Raw genomic sequence first — 20,570 nt, forward strand, 5'->3', positions numbered from 1 at the left:
GAAAAGATCTGTAAAAAATACAAACACATGGAGGCTACACAATACACTACTTAATAACGAAGTGATCACTGAAGAAATCAAAGGGGAAATCAGAAAATACCTAGAAACAAATGACAATGGAGACACGACAACCCAAAAACCTATGGGATGCAGCAAAAGCAGTTCTAAGAGGGAAGTTTATAGCAATACAATCCTACCTTAAGAAACAGGAAACATCTCGAATAAACAACCTAACCTTGCACCTAAAGCAATTAGAGAAAGAAGAACAAAAAAACCCCAAAGCTAGCAGAAGGAAAGAAATCATAAAGATCAGATCAGAAATAAATGAAAAAGAAATGAAGGAAACAATAGCAAAGATCAATAAAACTAAAAGCTGGTTCTTTGAGAAGATAAACAAAATTGATAAACCATTAGCCAGACTCATCAAGAAAAAAAGGGAGAAGACTCAAATCAATAGAATTAGAAATGAAAAAGGAGAAGTAACAACTGACACTGCAAAAATACAAACTATTATGAGAGATTACTACAAGCAATTCTATGCCAATAAAATGGACAACCTGGAAGAAATGGACAAATTCCTACAAATGCACAACCTGCCGAGACTGAACCAGGAAGAAATAGAAAATATGAACAGACCAATCACAAGCACTGAAATTGAAACTGTGATTAAAAATCTTCCAACAAACAAAAGCCCAGGACCAGATGGCTCCACAGGTGAATTCTATCAAACATTTAGAGAAGAGCTAACACCTATCCTTCTCAAAGTCTTCCAAAATATTGCAGAGGGAGGAAAACTCCCCAACTCATTCTACGAGGCCACCATCACCCTGATACCAAAACCAGATAAAGATGTCACAAAGAAAGAAAACTACAGGCCAATATCACTGATGAACATAGATGCAAAAATCCTCAACAAAATACTAGCAAACAGAATCCAACAGCACATTAAAAGGATCATACACCATGATCAAGTGGGGTTTATTCCAGGAATGCAAGGATTCTTCAATATACGCAAATCAATCAATGTGATACACCATATTAACAAATTGAAGGAGAAAAACCATATGATCATCTCAATAGATGCAGAGAAAGCTTTTGACAAAATTCAACACCCATTTATGATAAAAGTCCTGCAGGAAGTAGGCATAGAGGGAACTTTCCTCAACATAATAAAGGCCATATATGACAAACCCACAGCCAACACTGTCCCCAATGGTGAAAAACTGAAACCATTTCCACTAAGATCAGGAAAAAGACAAGGTTGCCCACTCTCACAACTATTATTCAACATAGTTTTGGAAGTGTTAGCCACAGCAATCAGAAAAGAAAAAGAAATAAAAGGAATCCAAATCGGAAAAGAAGAAGTAAAGCTGTCACTGTTTGCAGATGACATGATACTATACATAAAGAATCCTAAAGATGCTACCAGAAAACTACTAGAGCTAATCAATGAATTTGGTAAAGTAGCAGGATACAAAGTTAATGCACAGAAATCTCTTCATTCCTATACACTAATAATGAAAAATCTGAAAGTGAAATTAAGAAAACACTCCCGTTTACCAATTCAACAAAGAGAATAAAATATCTAGGAATAAACCTACCTAAGGAGACAAAAGACCTGTATGCAGAAAATTGTAAGACACTGATGAAAGAAATTAAAGAGGATACAAATAGATGGAGAGATATACCATGTTCTTGGATTGGAAGAACCAACATTGTGAAAATGACTCTACTACCCAAAGCAATCTACAGATTCAATGCAATCCCTATCAAACCACCACTGGCATTTTTCACAAAACTAGAACAAAAAATTTCACAATTTGTATGGAAACACAAAAGACCCCAAATAGCCAAAGCAATCTTGAGAATGAAAAATGGAGCTGGAGGAATCAGGCTCCCTGACTTCAGACTATACTACAAAGTTACAGTAATCAAGACAGTTTGGTACTGGCACAAAAACAGAAACATAGATCAATGGAACAGGATAGAAAGCCCACAGATAAACCCACACACATATGGTCACCTTATCTTCGATAAAGGAGGCACGCATATACAGTGGAGAAAAGACAGCCTCTTCAATAAGTGGTGCTGGGAAAACTGGACAGCTACATGTAAAAGTATGAAATTAGAACCCTCCCTAACACCATACACAAAAATAACCTCAAAATGGATTAAAGACCTAAATGTAAGGCCAGACACTACCAAACTCTTAGAGGAAAACATAGGCAGAACACTCTATGACATAAATCACAGCAAGATCCTTTTTGACCCACCTCCTAGAGAAATGGAAATAAAAACACAAATAAACAAATGGGACCTAATGAAACTTAAAAGCTTTTGCACAGCAAAGGAAACCATAAACAAGACCAAAAGACAACCCTCAGAATGGGAGAAAATATTTGCAAATGAAGCAACTGACAAAGGATTAATCTCCAAGATTTACAAGATTTACATGCAGCTCAGTATCAAAAAAACAAACAACCCAATCCAAAAATGGGCAGAAGACCTAAATAGACATTTCTCCAAAGAAGATATACAGATTGCCAACAAACACATGAAAGGATGCTCAACATCATTAATCATTAGAGAAATGCAAATCAAAACTACAATGAGGTATCATCTCACACCAGTCAGAATGGCCATCATCAAAAAATCTAGAAACAATAAATGCTGGAGAGGGTGTGGAGAAAAGGGAACACTCTTGCACTGTTGGTGGGAATGTAAATTGATATAGCCACTATGGAGAACAGTATGGAGGTTCCTTAAAAAACTTAAAATAGAACTACCATATGACCCAGCAATCCCACTACTTGGCATATACCCTGAGAAAACCATAGTTCAAAAAGAGTCATGTACCAAAATGTTCATTGCAGCTCTATTTACAATAGCCAGGACATGGAAGCAACCTAAGTGTCCATCATCGGATGAATGGATAAAGAAGATGTGGCACATATATACAATGGAATATTACTCAGCCATAAAAAGAAACGAAATGGAGTTATTTGTAGTGAGGTGGATGGACCTAGAGTCTGTCATACAGAGTGAAGTAACTCAGAAAGAGAAAAACAATTACAGTATGCTAACACATATATATGGAATCTAAGGAAAAAAAAAAAAAAAGGTCATGAAGAACCTAGTGGCAAGATGGGAATAAAGACGCAGACCTACTAGAGAATGGACTTGAGGATATGGGGAGGGGGAAGGGTAAGATGTGACAAAGAGAGAGAGTGGCATGGACATATATACACTACCAAACGTAAAATAGCTAGCTAGTGGGAAGCAACTGCATAGCACAAGGAGATCAGCTCTGTGCTTTGTGACCACCTAGAGGTGTGGGATAGGGAGGGCGGGAGGGAGGGAGATGCAAGAGGGAAGAGATATGGGAACATATGTATATGTATAACTGATTCACTTTGTTATAAAGCAGAAACTAACACACCATTGTAAAGCAATTATACTCCAATAAAGATGTTAAAAAAAAAAAGACAAATGGAAATGGAAAAAAAAAACACTCTAATAATGTAAGTGTTTATTATGATTAAAAACTGAAGACTCTACTTTTTATAAGCCAGTTATTTTTCCAAAACATGATCTTAATAATGACAAAAACTAAACTGTAATGCATCAGTTATGCAAACTTGATTACAATCATCTTAGAAGTTCATATGCTCATTTCCTATTCTATGAAGTTCAGTAAGAGCTGATCTAAGTTGAGATCTCTTCTCACTGTTGCATAAAAAGTTTTAAAAAACAAAAACTGGTTTACAACATGTGAGAAAAGGAGCTCCCTTCAATTAAGAACAATAAACATGTAAGAAAGAATGTCAGCAGTCTTGTGTTATGGATGTCAAGCAGTATCCTAGTTCCTAGGGTGTCATTCCTCTCCTGTACATGTACCTACATGCTGAGTTAATCCAGAATCTCCTTCCATTCATAAAAGAGTACTGTTTAGGATCTGTCCCATCTTCCCTGCCTTTTTCATGTCTATCCAAATAAAATAAATCATTTTTTTTTCAATTCATGACTCTTTTGTGATTAAAAACTGTAAGTTAAACATATTTTGGTACAGCAGCAATTCTCTAAGGCAGCAATTCTTAAGCTCTGTGACCCCAAGACCTCTTTATACTCTTAACAATTGAGGACCTCAAAGGGCTTTTATTTATGTCACTTACATCTCTTGAGATTTTATCATATTAGAAATCAAAACTGAGACATTTTTAATTTATTAATTCACTGAAAATTATGTTTTACATGTTAACATAAATAGCATGCTTTAATGAAAAATAGCTATATTAAAAACACAAAAATGGGGGGCTTCCCTGGTGGCGCAGTGGTTGAGAATCTGCCTGCTAATGCAGGGGACACGGGTTCGAGCCCTGGTCTGGGAGGATCCCACATGCCGTGGAGCAACTGGGCCCGTGAACCACAACTGCTGAGCCTGCGCGTCTGGAGCCTGTGCTCCGCAACACGAGAGGCCGCGATAGTGAGAGGCCCGCGCACCGCGATGAAGAGTGGCCCCCACTTGCCGCAGCTAGAGAAAGCCCTCGCACAGAAACGAAGACCCAACATAGCAATCAATCAATCAATCAATCAATAAATCTTTAAAAAAAAAACACACACAAAAATGTAGTGAAAAGAGAGGCATTATCTCGTATTTTTGCACATATCCTTTAATTTTTGGCTTAAGAGTGGGCAGCTGGGTTCTCCTATCTGCTTCTGCATTCAGGCTGTTATGACATGTTGTTTCAATGAAGTATATTAAAGAAAATGCAAGGCCACACATACATAGTTGGAAAAGGGAACACTTCATGGATCCCATGAAAGTATCTCTTTGAGAACTGCCGCTCTAAGGTATGTGTGTTTCATAATTAAAACACCTTACTGGCCAAAGAAACAACTAGAAGTGAAAAAACTTTTTAGGGCCTCAATCTCAGCCTCTGAACTAATGGACAAATTGTTGGCATCCCTTGGGTTGTAGGTACCTATATCTTGAGGTGGGTTATACCCGAATCAGGACCTCTAGAATTCAATACAGGTAGGAAAAGATGTTTTTTAAATTAATGGGATCTTTCTTGCCAAGTGTGTTGTTACATCCATACAATGGACAAAGGTTATTTTTCTTTTTATTTATTAAATGAAAAATTAGAGTACTAATGGTGCTTCACATTAAAAAGTTAAAAATTCTAAAGGTAAAATAAATTGGAGTGATAACTTATTATTCTAAATTTTGATAAAGGACCACTTAAACAGCAACCTTAAGCAAGAACATACAAGTTCAGTTAATTTGAGGAACTGACATGATTCTCATTGCAGAAGCCTCATTTTAACCACATTTTCAAAATTTCATCAAAAAGGGTTACAAACATGGAGTGGATTTTCATCACCATTTTAGTGGGCAACAGTAATTATTTTTGGCAAATAAACTACAGCTGTACTCAATTATATGAAGAGTCATTCAGTGAAAGTTTGGCAAGCAAGAATTTTAAAAGCAGGCAGTAAATTCAGTATAGTGCTACTAGAAGACTGGCCGATGGCATTCTCCTGAAATTCTGCTGTGGCTGGTCTTATGGCTTCAAAGAGCACATAATAAATTTATATTGCGACAGGACTGAAGAATGATGTAAGTAAAAATCAAGTGCTTTTCCCCTGCAGCTAGGACAGTGAAGTTGTACAGGTGGGTATAGCAACTCTTCATCAACACACAAACTAGTTGGCTGTATCTCAGCGTTTTTTACAAGAAAGAAAAAAAGGTACTCATAGTCAGATAAGGTGGATAGTCTAGTAGCTTTACTATGAATCAAATTTTATCCACGGGAACGCATTTCAGAGATTACAATAGAGATCGGTGGAAAAATAAGATTCAACTTTTTAAAAATCACTTAAAATTATTTAAAAGAATTTGTTTAATACATTAAGAAACATTTGCCTTTTATTTTCATCCTTGAGGGCTGTTTATGTGGACATGAAAAAAAAATGTTAAAAAGCATCGGGAAAAATACAGGGAATAGGAATTTAAATGAGAATAGCCATTTCAAGTATTAGAGAAAAAGAATACCCGAGTTTTAGATAAAAGCCATTTGAGTGTGGCTGAAACCTGGACCAGAATTCTATCTTACTTCATAAATAAAATATCATTTTTTAAAATAAACTCTATTAAAATATATAACATTAAAACTGTACTGAACTATTTCTATCTTTCTTTGAAAATCAGTTTGGGAAGCATAGGAACGCCAGGCCCTGAAGAAGAATATGAATTATATTACCAACTTGTGAAAGAGCTAGTTAATAGAAATTTAGAGTTTTAAAATGTGAAACAGCCTGCTATTACTATACTGATATTATCAAATGCCATATTTTTAAAGCCAAGCTATGAATAATTTATCCTATAAAATCTAGCTTTCAATCACAAAAATAATGGAAGAAGATGACTAGACATCTCTATATTAATCATGTCTCTACCTTGAGATCCCTTCCATAAAATTCAACTATATATAAATATACTTCTGTATACCTTTTCTGCCTGAATTTCAGTGTGAATTTCAGTCCTACATTTTACAAATCATGACCTTCTCTTGTTGGAAAAATTCATAAAAGAAAATAAAAGAGGTCAAAAATAGAAAAGGGAAGTACAGCTTATAGCAAAGAAATAGCAGAAATGGTTACAGTGAAATCTGAGAAAAGATAAAGGGAGATGGCAGAAAGGAAGTACACCCAGGTATCCTCAGAGAGCAAGGGATCAGACACGTGGGTAAAAGGGTCTGTGGTGAAATAATCCTGGGAAGACCAACAACTGCAAAATCCTGGATACAATAAATGGGGGCTGATAGGCAGATGGGGAGGTAAGCACAGGTAAACACTGACACGAGTCCCCATTAATCATCCTAATCAGCCTCCTAATCACACTTCTCTAAGACCATGACCAGGCAGGACCTGGAAGGCAGAACACAAAAGTCAACTCTGAATCAGAAAAGCAGAAAGACAAGAGCATTTAAACGGAGCGGAGGCTCGGAAAACTGCTTCTTCTATAAATATTTTTATCTTCAACAAACCAACACAAATGCACAAGGATGGGATAGAGTGAGAGATCTGGGGAAGTCCTCAGCCAACAAGGAGATGGTAAACGAAATCGAGCAGTACAGTTTCCAGCATCCCTAATTTAAAATGCATAAAATGTCATGGAGATTGTAGTTAGCGTGCTTTACTCTTTTCATTTAGCAAATGCAAAAACTGTCACAGATACACCTCCAACTTAAGGCCCCCAACCTTAGTTTCCCCTTAAGGTTTTAAGTTATTGGCCACAGCTTCATCTTTACAAGCTTCAGGGCCCTGAGCCCCATAGTTAGGGAGGAACCTATATGGTTCCTTCCTTTAAAGCTGTATGTATATATTAAAAAGGTAATATAGGTTCCATTCTACCTCACACATTTTCCTCTATGAGAATACAGAACATGCTTATTAAATGCCTGATACACAAGTGAAATACTAACCAAATCTCTGCAGAGATCCAAGTGTGAATTACATAATTTTTTTCTTACTATAAATTTTTGGGTTTTGGGGGGTTTGCCCCCCACCAAGGAATGAGTTACTTAATTGAGTGAGCATCTCTAAATATTTAAATGGTTTATAAGGGGGTAAAATACCACTTCATGAGAAGAAAATACTTTACTATTATCTAGAACTTTCCCTATCTTTAAATATAGTTTTCTAGATGTAATCTGACTAGAAGTAAACAAAAGACTGATTTCCACTTATGTAAATCATTTTATTTGTGACTCGAAGCTCAGTTTAGAGGTTTTACCATGCAAATTCATCCACTCTCCTTCACTCAACGCAAATATTTACTGAACATCTAATATTTGTAAGGTATTATATGAGCACTAAGGTCATAGAGACTCACAGCTATGGTTCCCCAGCAATGATGGAATTGAAAAATACATCTGCCCTCACTCAATATAGCTTTGGGGCTAAATGTGAAAAGCCTGGAGGAAGGAAGTTGTCTTTCTGGTCCTAAACTTAGAGCTGAATCTATTTCCAAGATGACCTTACAGATGGGAACATCACATCCACGGACCACCCTAGGGATTCACAGTTTCTAAAGTGAAACTTTCCAGTGCTCCTGTTTAGTTCAGTCTGGTGCCACTATTTTTAAACAGTTTAATGATTTTCCGCTTTTTATGGAAGTAAAAATAAAACAGATCTGTCCCTCTAATTCATAAATTCTTATAAAATTCTAAGGAACTAAGGAAACTAACATTTTACCTTGAGGCCCAATTTTAAGAATGGTTAAAGCATAAACAGATTAAACTTTTAAATCATCAGCTGGAAAAAGAATCAAAAGAGACCTAAAAACTCATTCTATTACCTTTTAAAAAATCAGTCTGATAAGAAGGAAAAACACAAAACCATTCTAAGAAAAGTCTGATGTTCTCGTAATCAATGGAGTCAGTGCCCTTTAGGGTTGGGGGAACCGATATGCACAGAACTCAGCATTCCTTTGCTGCAGGAAAAATCAAGGTCTACTTTGTGGCTCCAAATCACTTTGAGATGAGTTGATTTTAAGACAAGATTCCCATTCCCCTATCATTAAATATCCAGTAAGGAAGAGGGTAGGTAATAATAGAGGGCTGGAGAAGGAAGGGTGAAAGAGGTCACTGCAAAAAAGAACTTGAGAAGCTAAAGTTGCAGTGATCACCCAGTAAAACTTGGCTACTTGATAGTCAAAAGAGTGGACTGAACTGCCCAAACAGGATCTCCAGTTATATGATACACCACAAAAAAAGAAAAATATTTAGACAGAATAAAGTCTGCAATGATTCAATCTCAAACACTTTTTAAGTCAGGTGGGTCTGGTTCACGAAGTGACTTCAAAGGAAAAGGCTAAGTTCTAAACACATTGAAAGTCGACTTACAGCCATTTCTCACTTAATCAAAACTTCTACGAATTGGGTTGAAGTTGATGGCAGAGATGGAGGGGGAAATGCACTCACATAATACTTATAAAAATACACTAAAGAAGTAAGTCTCTGCAGTTACTTAAAAAATGAGAATTGTTGCAACCTTCTCACAGAAATAAATTTGACCTATCTGAATCTTTAAGTCATTAATTTCACCAAAAAAAGACCTGATAAAGCATATGTAACTCATAATAAATAAAATCCCTTCAGAAATAGAGATATCTGTTTAGTCTTCCTGCCTACCAGCATGGTGTCTAGCCCATGGGCATTCAATAAGTATTTGAGTAGGCACTCAGTAAATATTTATTGAATAAATGATTAACTTACTAGAAATCTATGAATGGTTTACAAGGATTCTATGGCTCGCCTGAAACTATACATGAAATACTGGGTCCATGGGTACATGGGCATTTTTCATCAGATTCTCATACAGTTCATATCCAAAAAAGGGTATGACTTATTTTGAGTAATGGAAAAATTATTTATCTTTCAGGCAGTCCACTGTTAATATTGCTTGTTACTGAAATCTGATAAGAACTCGACAACAAAAAGATCCAGATAACACACTTTCTGGCTAGAATCTGTAGTGCAGAAATTCTCTACTTCTAATTAAAAGAAGAATTATATGCTCTGACAGTCAAATGAGCAGAGGGTCAGACTGATAAGGAATCCACTCCAAGCAACTCCCCAAAGAAAAGGCCATTTAACAGCCCCTTATGACATGGCCTGAAGGAATACCAAAATTTTCCTCCAAAACTTCTGGTCTCACTAATTTGAGTCATTCAAGAAACCAAGGAACTCTGATTTAGACTTCTCAAACTGGGAGATGAGTGTCCCCAGGAGTATTTGTGGCAAGTGAGAAGATACATGATGACAAAGGAGAAACACAGCAAATCTCCTAGCATCTAATAAACTGTTTAATGCTACACAATTTCAAAGCATTTTGTTAAAATAATTACAGCTATATTATGCACTGAGCGCAAAATTCACATGAGTTTGAGATAACATCAGTTCCGAAGGAGAAAAATTCCTTAAAGCCAAGTGCCCACCCCATAGGCTTTACGGGGGCACATATTCATGCCCCTTCATCATTGGGGTACTTCAGGAAAAAAGTATGAGTAGAACTGCCACAGAGACAGGCCACAATAGCTTTTCAAATTGGATTCTCCATTAATGTCTAAAAAAAAATTTTTTTTTTAATCTCTAAAAGGTACCCGTAAAATATCTGTTTTAAGCAGATAACTTTAAGGAAACCCCTCAAGATGAAATGGATAAGTTATTTGCTTCATATGTCTTTTAGAGATAAGCAAGTTAAATATTGCAACTTGCCTGGAAAACTTAATGACTCTGATGTTAAAGCAATAAATATTAAGCAGTTCTATTGGACAAAAATTAGAAAGCATAAGTACTATACAGTGAGGGACATGTCCAAAAAAAAAAGGGACTTCCCTGGTGGTGCAGTGGTTAAGACTCTGTGCTCCCAACACAGGGGGCCCGGGTTTAATCCCTGGTCAGGGAACTAGATCCCACATGCATGCTGCAACTAAGAGTGCACATGCCAGAACTGAGGAGCCTGCCTGCCACAACTAAGGAGCCCATGTGCCACAGCTAAGGAGCCCTTGAGCCGCAACTGAGGAGCCCACCTGCTGCAAATAAGGAGCCCACATGCCGCAACTAAGGAGCCAGTGAGCCGCAGCTAAGGAGCCTGCCCAGCGCAACCAAATAAATAAATAAATATTATTCTTAAAAACCTACACAATCAGCATTGTTGTAGATGTTAATCTCGCCATAGTCCAACAAAGGGTTAGGTACACAGTTCATTTAGAAAAGGTATGTGCTCATCAGGATTTTAATGGGTGAAAAAAAGAAGAATTTTTAAAAATAAGAAGAAAAGCAAAACAATCTGATTTATCCTTGCTGAAAACTATCTGATCTACCACAGACCATTCCTACCGCCTCTGCTTGGAACACATAACTAAGACTGAAGTTCTATAGAACTCGGAATAGGGAGAGGGTGTTTACTGAGCTTGCAAAGCTTAGGTCATAGATGGTTCCGCTTCCCATAGTCAAATGTCCAGGAAAAATCAATAAATCTGTGACGAGTCTTACGCTGTTCGTAACAGATTTCAGATGGAATGTCTGAAAAGGGCAGTCTTTAAAAAAGAAAAAAGTGGGAGCGTCTACATCTGAGTCTGGGCTGACAGGGCCCTAGCCATGGAGTTATTAAGGGTAAACCAGCTGGCAAGGATCAGTGCCCACTATTCAAAGACGACTTTGAGCAGATCTAGAGGCAGAAAATCTTTACAGAGTGTTTTATTTAGCTTGAGCTTGTGAGTCACTTGTTCTGTATGAGGCAGAGTTACTGGCAACAAATGAGGAAGAGCCTTGAGATCGATAAATTTCAAGCAGTTGACATTGGTTAATAGCTGGGGAAAAATACGCTTCCCCATGATCAAATGGGGTCTGAATTTCCATAATTTTACTTGCAAATTCATACCACAAGTTATGCTATTCCCAAATCAGGCCTCATGGCCACTTCTAGTAGCTAAACTCAAGTCTTCTAGGAAGCTTTTTTCCCTAGAAAATTAAAATTTTATACTAACACACATCTAAAAAGATTCCATGTTGTTTTTCCAAATTACCTTTATTGTGAAACCTCACAAATCAGACCTCCAAAGGTTTTTTGTTTGTTTTTGCTGTTTTTTAACCTACCTAATTATTCTTATCAATTTTGACTCAAACAGAGTGAATTTCATAAAAGCTTAAGCAGAAAACAAATCATAGTGGTAACAGTTCTATCAGAAGCACATGGAGATAACAGTAGGGTTTAAAAGAACCTCATACACCTAAAGGTTGATGACCCATCTCACTCCTTCATACTCTTCCCTTACTAAATCCAACTTTGAGTACATAAAGTGTAAAGTGAATAATGCTGCTTAATTTATAGACAACATTTATGATGTGAGAAGACAGATGTGGAAAAAATAAAGAACCTAAAGGATACTTGACTGATAATTCCAAACATACACAGATATAAAAGATGCTGGGTCTACTTAGAAGGAGAGTGGAAGGTCCTTGCTGAGGGGCACATGCCCAGAAGCAAGGCTTCTTTATTCAGGGCCATGGAGCAAGGGGTCAGATTCTGTCCGTAAAAATTCTACTGCCAGAAATTCAATGGTACAGCCGCTAATGCCAAAGAACATGAAAAGCCTGAGTGTTCTTGCTCTGAGACTAAACATTTAGGAAGTTCTATGCCTAAAAGTAACAAGGAAGGAGCATGCTTGAGAAGCAGGTAACCAAGATTAAATGGACAGAATCAGAGTAAAAATCCATTTACTAGGTCTAGAAAAAGATGAAGGGGCAAAAGTGAGCAGATTTTTTTCTCCCTCCACGTCCTTTCTTATCTACTAGAACATAACCATTCTTTGTTATAAATCAAATCCTAAAGTTGATGAGGCTTGAAAATTTTGCCTGAGATAAACTGTGGTGAAGAAAATGCTGAAGGCAAGTAAACAAACTATTGTATGCTTACCAGGTGGGGACCAATGGGGATTTCTCTACTTGGAAAATATGCTTAAATCCTTCTTCAGAATGTTCAACTATGACTCAGAGATAAACTTCCAACTACTTAATAGTGCTCCTTTATAGGTATGGAAAAAAATCAAAAAGATTTTTTTTAATGAAAGTTTCTTGTACATTTGCTACAACTGCCTAATGACTCAATTGAAATAAAAATCCAGTTGCTTTCAGGCAACAAACCATTAACAGACATTTCAAATTGCCTAACAATAATGCCAATTTAAAAAACGAGACCATATTCCTCAGAGAGAAAGACCTTTTTAACGATGGCCGTAAAAATAACATGTGATTTTAACTTTATTAACTAAACAATCAATACAACAATCCACTGTAAAGGAAAAATTATTATATATAGTCACAGTATGATTAGAGTTTTATTTCAAATTTCAGAGATACATCGGGCAAAATAATTTACAAAGAGGAATATAAAACTTCACATTAATATTATTAAAATTTCCGAGAAGTACAGAAAACTAAAAATGGAATTACCATATGATCCAGCAATCCCACTCCTGGGCATATAATCAGACAAAACTAATTCAAAAAGACACAAGCACCCCAATGTTCATAGCAACACTATGTACAACAGCCAAGACATGGAAGCAACCAAAATGTCCATCGACAGATGAATGGATAAAGAACATGTGGAGAGGAGCTTCAAGATGGCGGAAAAGTAAGACGTGGAGATCACCTTCCTCCCCACAAATACATATACATGTGGAACAACTCCCACAGAACACCTACTGAATGCTGGCAGAAGACCTCAGACCTCCCAAAAGGCAAGAAACTCCCCCACGTACCTGGGTAGGGCAAAAGAAAAAAGAAAATACAGAGACAAAAGAATAGGGACGGGACCTGCACCAGTGGGAGGGAGCTGTGAAGGAGGAAAGGTTTCCACACACTACGAAGCCCCTGCACGGGTGGAGACTGCGGGTGGCTGAGGGGGGAGCTTCGGAGACACGGAGTAGAGCGCAGCAACAGGGGTGCGGAGGGCAAAGCGGAGAGATTCCCGCACAGAGGAACGGTGCCGACCAGCACTCACCAGCCCGAGAGGCTTGTCTGCTCACCCGCCGGGATGGGCGGGGGCTGGGAGCTGAGGCTCGGGCTTTGGAGGTCAGATCCCAGGGAGAGGACTGGGGTTGGCGGCGTGAACACAGCCTGAAGGGGGCGAGTGCGCCACAGCTAGCCGGGAGGGAGTCCGGGAAAAGGTCTGGAACTGCCGAAGAGGCAAGAGACTTTTTCTTGCCTCTTTGTTTCCTGGTGCGCAAGGAGAAGGGATTAAGAGCGCCCCTTAAAGGAGCTCCAGAGACAGGCGCAAGCCGTGGCTATCAGTGCAGACCCCGGAGACAGGCATGAGACGCTAAGGCTGCTACTGCAGCCACCAAGAAGCCTGTGTGCAAGCACAGGTCACTATCCACGCCTCCCCTCCCGGGAGCCTATGCAGCCCGCCACTGCCAGGCTCCCGTGATCCAGGGACAAATTCCCCAGGAGAGCACATGGCGTGCCTCAGGCAGGTGCAACATCACGCTGGCCTCTGCCGCCACAGGCTCACCCCGCATTCCGTACCCCTCCCACCACCTGGCCTGAGTGAGCCAGAGCCCCCGAAGAACCTGCTCCTTTAACCCCATCCTGTCTGAGTGGGAACAGACGCCCTCAGGCAACCTACACGCAGAGGCGGGGCCAAATCCAAAGCTGAACCCCAGGGGTTGTGCGAACAAAGAAGAGAAAGGGAAATCTCTCCCAGCAGCCTCAGGAGCAGGGGATTAAATCTCTACAATCAACTTGATGTACCTGCATCTGTGGAATACCTGAATAGACAACGAATCATCCCAAATTGAAGAGGTGAACTTCGGAAGCAAAGATATATATATTTTTTCCCCTTTTTCTCTTTTTGTGAGTGTGTATGTGATGTTTCTGTGTGAGATTTTTTCTGTATACCTTTGCTTTTACCATTTGTCCTAGGGTTCTGTCTGTCCATTTCTGTTTGTTTGTTTTTGTTTTTTTTTAGTATAGTTTTTAGCGCTTGTTATCACTGGTGGATTTGAGTTTTGGTTTGGTTGCTCTCTTCTTTCTTTCTTTCTTTTTTTTTTATTACTTAAAAAAATTTTTTTTAATAATTATTTTTTATTTCAATAACTTTATTTTATTTTATTTTATCTTCTTCTTTCTTTCTTTTTTTTCTCCCTTTTATTCTGAGCCATGTGGATGACAGGCTCTCGGTGCTCCACCAAGACATCAGGGCTGTGCCTCTGAGGTGGGACGGCCAAGTTCAGGACACTGGTCCGCAAGCGACCTCCCAGCTCCACGTAATATCAACCGGCAAAAATCTCCCAGAGATCTCCATCTCAACACCAAGACCCAGCTCCACTCAACGACCAGCAAGCTACAGTGCTGAACACCCTATGCCAAACAACTAGCAAGACAGGAACACAACCCCACCCACTAGCAGAGAGGCTGCCTAAAATCATAATACGGCCACAGACACCCCAAAACACACCACCAGACGTGGACCTGCCCACCAGAAAGACAAGATCCAGCCTCATCCATCAGAACACAGGCACTAGTCCCCTCCACCAGGAAACCTACACAACCCACTGAAACAACCTTAGCCACTGGGGACAGACACCAAAAACAACGGGAACTACGAACCTGCAGCTTGCGAAAAGGAGACCCGAAACACAGTAAGTTAAGCAAAATGAGAAAACAGAGAAGCAAACAGCAGATGAAGGAGCAAGCTACAAACCCACCAGACCTAACAAATGAAGAGGAAATAGGCAGTCTACCTGAAAAAGAATTCACAATAATGAGAGTAAAGATGATCCAAAAACTTGGAAATAGAATGGAGAAAATAAAAGAAACGCTTAACAAGGACCTAGAAGAACTAAATAGCAAACAAACAGTGATGAACAACACAATAAATGAAATTAAAATTCTCTAGAAGGGATCAATAGCAGAATAACTGAGGCAGAAGAACGGATAAGTGACCTGGAAGATAACATAATGGAAATAACTACTGCAGAGCAGAATAAACAAAAAGAATGAAAAGAATTGAGGACAGTCTCAGAGACCTCTGGGACAACATTAGACGCACCAACATTCGAATTATATGGGTCCCAGAAGAAAAAAAGAAAAAGAAAGGGACTGAGAAAATATTTGAAGAGATTATAGTTGAAAACTTCCCTAACATGGGAAAGGAAATAGTTAATGAAGTATAGGAAGCACAGAGAATCCCATACCGGATAAATCCAAGGAGAAACATGCCAAGACACATATTAATCAAACTATCAAAAATTAAATACAAAGAAAAAATATTAAAAGCAGCAAGGGAAAAACAACAAATAACATACAAGGGAATCCCCATAAGGTTAACAGCTGATCTTTCAGCAGAAACTCTGCAAGCCAGAAGGGAGTGGCAGGACATATTTAAAGTGATGAAGGGGAAAAACCTACAACCAAGATTACTCTACCCAGCAAGGATCTCATTCAGATTTCATGGACAAATTAAAACCTTTACAGACAAGCAAAAGCTAACAGAATTCAGCACCACCAAACCAGCTTTACAACAAATGCGAAAGGAACTTCTCTAGGCAGGAAACACAAGAGAAGGAAAAGAGCTACAATAAGAAACCCAAAACAATTAAGAATATGGTAATAGGAACATACATATCGATAATTACCTTAAATGTAAATGGTTTAAATGCTCCCACCAAAAGACACAGACTGGCTGAATGGATACAAAAACAAGACCCGTATATATGCTGTCTACATGACACCCACTTCAGACCTAGGGACACACACAGACTGAAAGTGAGGGGATGGAAAAAGATATTCCATGCACATGGAAATCAAAAGAAAGCTGGAGTAACAATTCTCATATCAGACAAAACAGACTTTAAAACAAAGACTATTACAAGAGACAAAGAAGGACACTACATAATGATCAAGGGATCAATCCAAGAAGAAGATATAACAATTGTAAATATTTAGGCACCCAACATAGGAGCACCTCAATACATAAGGCAAATAGTAACAGCCATAAAAGGGGAAATCGACAGTAACACAATCATAGTAGGGGACTATAACACCCCACTTTCACCGATGGACAGATCATCCAAAATGAGAATAAATAAGGAAACACAAGCTTTAAATGATACACTAAACAAGACGGACTTAATTGATATTTATAGGACATTCCATCCAAAAACAACATAATACACTGTCTTCTCAAGTGCTCATGGAACATTCTCCAGGATAGATCATATCTTGGGTCACAAATCAAGCCTTGGTAAATTTAAGAAAATTGAAATCGTATCAAGTATCTTTTCCGACCACAACGCTATGAGACTAGATATCAATTACAGGAAAAGATCTGTAAAAATTACAAACACATGGAGGCTAAACAATACACTACTTAAAAACCAAGAGATCACTGAAGAAATCAAAGAGGAAATCAAAAAATACCGAGAAACAAATGACAATGAAAACACGATGACCCAAAACCTATGGGATGCAGCAAAAGCAGTTCTAAGAGGGAAGTTTATAGCAATACAATCCTACCTTAAGAAACAGGAAACATCTCAAACAACCTAGCCTTACACCTAAAGCAATTAGAGAAAGAAGAACAAAAACACCCCAAAGTTAGCAGAAGGAAAGAAATCATAAAGATCAGATCAGAAATAAATGAAAAAGAAATGAAGGAACGATAGCAAAGATCAATGAAACTAAAAGCTGGTTCTTTGAGAAGATAAACAAAATTGATAAACCATTAGCCAGACTCATCAAGAAAAAAAGGGAAAGGACTCCAATCAATAGAATTAGAAATGAAAAAGAAGTAACAACTGACACTGCAGATATACAAAGGATCAAGAGAGATTATTACAAGCAACTCTATGCCAATAAAATGGACAAGCTGGAAGAAATGGACAAATTCTTAGAAATGCACAACCTTCTGAGACTGAACCAGGAAGAAATAGAAAATATGAACAGACCAATCACAAGCACTGAAATTGAAACTGTGATTAAAAATCTTCCGACAAACAAAAGTCCAGGACCAGATGGCTTCACAGGCGAATTCTATCAAACATTTAGAGAAGAGCTAACACTTATCCTTCTCAAACTCTTCCAAACTGTAGCAGAGGGAGGAACACTCCCAAACTCATTCTACGAGGCCACCATCACCCTGATACCAAAACCAGACAAAGATGTCACAAAGAAAGAAAACTACAGGCCAATATCACTGATGAACATAGATGCAAAAATACTAGCAAACAGAATCCAACAGCACATGAAGAGGATCATACACCATTATCAAGTGGGGTTTATTCCAGGAATGCAAGGATTCTTCAGTATATGCAAATCAATCAATGTGATACACCATATTAACAAACTGAAGGAGAAAAACCATATGATCATCTCAACCGATGCAGAGAAAGCTTTTGACAAAATTCAACACCCATTTATGATAAAAACCCTGCAGAGAGTAGGCACAGAGGGAACTTACCTCAACATAATAAAGGCCATATATGACAAACCCACAGCCAACATCATCCTCAATGGTGAAAAACTGAAACCATTTCCACTAAGATCAGGAAAAAGACAAGGTTGCCCACTCTCACAACTATTATTCAACATAGTTTTGGAAGTTTCAGCCACAGCAATCAGAGAAGAAAAAGAAATAAAAGGAATCCAAATCGGAAAAGAAGAAGTAAAGCTGTCACTGTTTGCAGATGACATGATACTATATATAGAGAATCCTAAAGATGCTACCAGAAAACTACTAGAGCTAATCAATGAATTTGGTAAAGTAGCAGGATACAAAATTAATGTATAGAAATCTCTTGCATTCTTATACACTAATGATGAAAAATCTGAAAGTGAAATTAAGAAAACACTCCCATTTACCACTGCAACAAAAAGAATAAAATATCTAGGAATAAACCTACCTAAGGAGACAAAAGACCTGTATGCAGAAAATTATAAGACACTGATGAAAGGAATTAAAGATGATACAAATAGATGGAGAGATATACCACGTTCTTGGATTGGAAGAATCAACATTGTGAAAATGACTCTACTACCCAAACCAATCTACAGATTCAATGCAATCCCTATCAAACTACCACTGGCATTTTTCACAGAACTAGAACAAAAATTTCACAATTTGTATGGAAACACAAAAGACCCCGAATTGCCAAAGCAATCTTGAGAAAGAAAAACAGAGCTGGAGGAATCAGGCTCCCTGACTTCAGACTATACTACAACGCTACAGTAATCAAGACAGTATGGTACTGGCACAAAAACAGAAATACAGATCAATGGAACAGGATAGAAAGCCCAGAGATAAACCCACGCACATATGGTCACCTTATCTTTTGATAAAGGAGGCAAGCATATACAGTGGAGAAAAGACAGCCTCTTCAATAAGTGGTGCTGGGAAAACTGGACAGCTACATGTAAAAGTATGAAATTAGAACCCTCCCTAACACCATACACAAAAATAACCTCAAAATGGATTAAAGACCTAAGTGTAAGGCCAGACACTACCAAACTCTTAGAGGAAAACATAGGCAGAACACTCTATGACATAAATCACAGCAAGCTCCTTTTTGACCCACCTCCTAGAGAAATGGAAATAAAAACAAAAATAAACAAATGGGACCTAATGAAACTTAAAAGCTTTTGCACAGCAGAGGAAACCATAAATAAGACAAAAAGACAACCCTCAGCATGGGAGAAAATATTTGCAAATGAAGCAACTGACAAAGGATTAATCTCCAAAATTTACAAGCAGCTCATGCAGCTCAATATCAAAAAAACAAACTACCCAATCCAAAAATGGGCAGAAGACCTAAACAGACATTTCTCCAAAGAAGATATACATATTGCCAACAAACACATGAAAGGATGCTCAACCTCATTAATCATTAGAGAAATGCAAATCAAAACTACAATGAGATATCATGTCACACCGGTCAGAATGGCCATCATCAAAAAATCTACAAACAATAAATGCTGGAGAGGGTGTGGAGAAAAGGGAACCCTCTTGCACTGTTGGTGGGAATGTAAATTGATACAGCCACTATGGAGAACAGTATGGAGGTTCCTTAAAAAACTAAAAATAGAACTACCATATGACCCAGCAATCCCACTACTGGGCATATTACCTGAGAAAACCATAGTTCAACAACAGTCATGTACCACAATGTTCACTACAGTTCTATTTACAATAGCCAGGACATGGATGCAACCTAACTGTCTGTCAACAGATGAACGGATAAAGAAGATGTGGCACATATATACAATGGAATATTACTCAGCCATAAAAAGAAAGGAAATTGAGTTATTTGTAGTGAGGTGGATGGACCTAGAGTCTGTCATACAGAGTGAAGTAAGTCAGAAAGAGAAAAACAAATACCGTATGCTAACACATATATATGGAATCTAAAAAAAAAAGCTCATGAAGAACTTACGGCCGAGACAGGAATAAAGACACAGACCTACTAGAGAGTGGACTTGAGGATACGGGGAGGGGGAAGGGTGAGCTGGGACAAAGTGAGAGAGTGGCATGGACATATATACACTATCAAATGTAAAATAGATAGCTAGTGGGAAGCAGCCACATAGCACAGGGAGATCAGCTCGGTGCTTTGTGACCACCTAGAGGGGTGCGATGGGGAGGGTGGGAGGAAGGGAGGGAGGGAGACACAAGAGGGAAGCGATATGGGGATATATGTATATGTATCAGTGATTCACTTTGTTATAAAGCAGAAACTAACACACCATTGTAAAGTAATTATAGTCCAATAAAGATGTTAAAAAAAAAAGCTGTGATACTTATATACAATGGAATATTACTCAGCCATGAAAAGGAATGAAATAATGTCATTTTCAGCAAGATGGATGCAACTAGAGATTATCATAAGTGAAGTAAGCCAGAGAAAGACAAACATCATATGATATCACATATGTGGAACCTAAAATATGATACAAATGAACCTATCTACGAAATAGAAACAACTCATGGACATAGAGAACAGA

The 20,570-nt window shown here is 38.1% G+C and overlaps 1 protein-coding gene across 2 annotated transcripts in view; it reads right to left on the reverse strand.

Annotated features, from left to right (window-relative positions):
* UMAD1 (UBAP1-MVB12-associated (UMA) domain containing 1) overlaps positions 1–20,570 on the reverse strand; it is a 235,909-nt gene that overhangs the window by 173,818 nt on the left and 41,521 nt on the right. The gene's annotated exons all lie outside the window — the stretch shown is intronic.

The sequence above is a fragment of the Eschrichtius robustus genome, chromosome 8 (genome assembly GCF_028021215.1).
Source record: "Eschrichtius robustus isolate mEscRob2 chromosome 8, mEscRob2.pri, whole genome shotgun sequence".
Taxonomy (NCBI): domain Eukaryota; kingdom Metazoa; phylum Chordata; class Mammalia; order Artiodactyla; family Eschrichtiidae; genus Eschrichtius; species Eschrichtius robustus.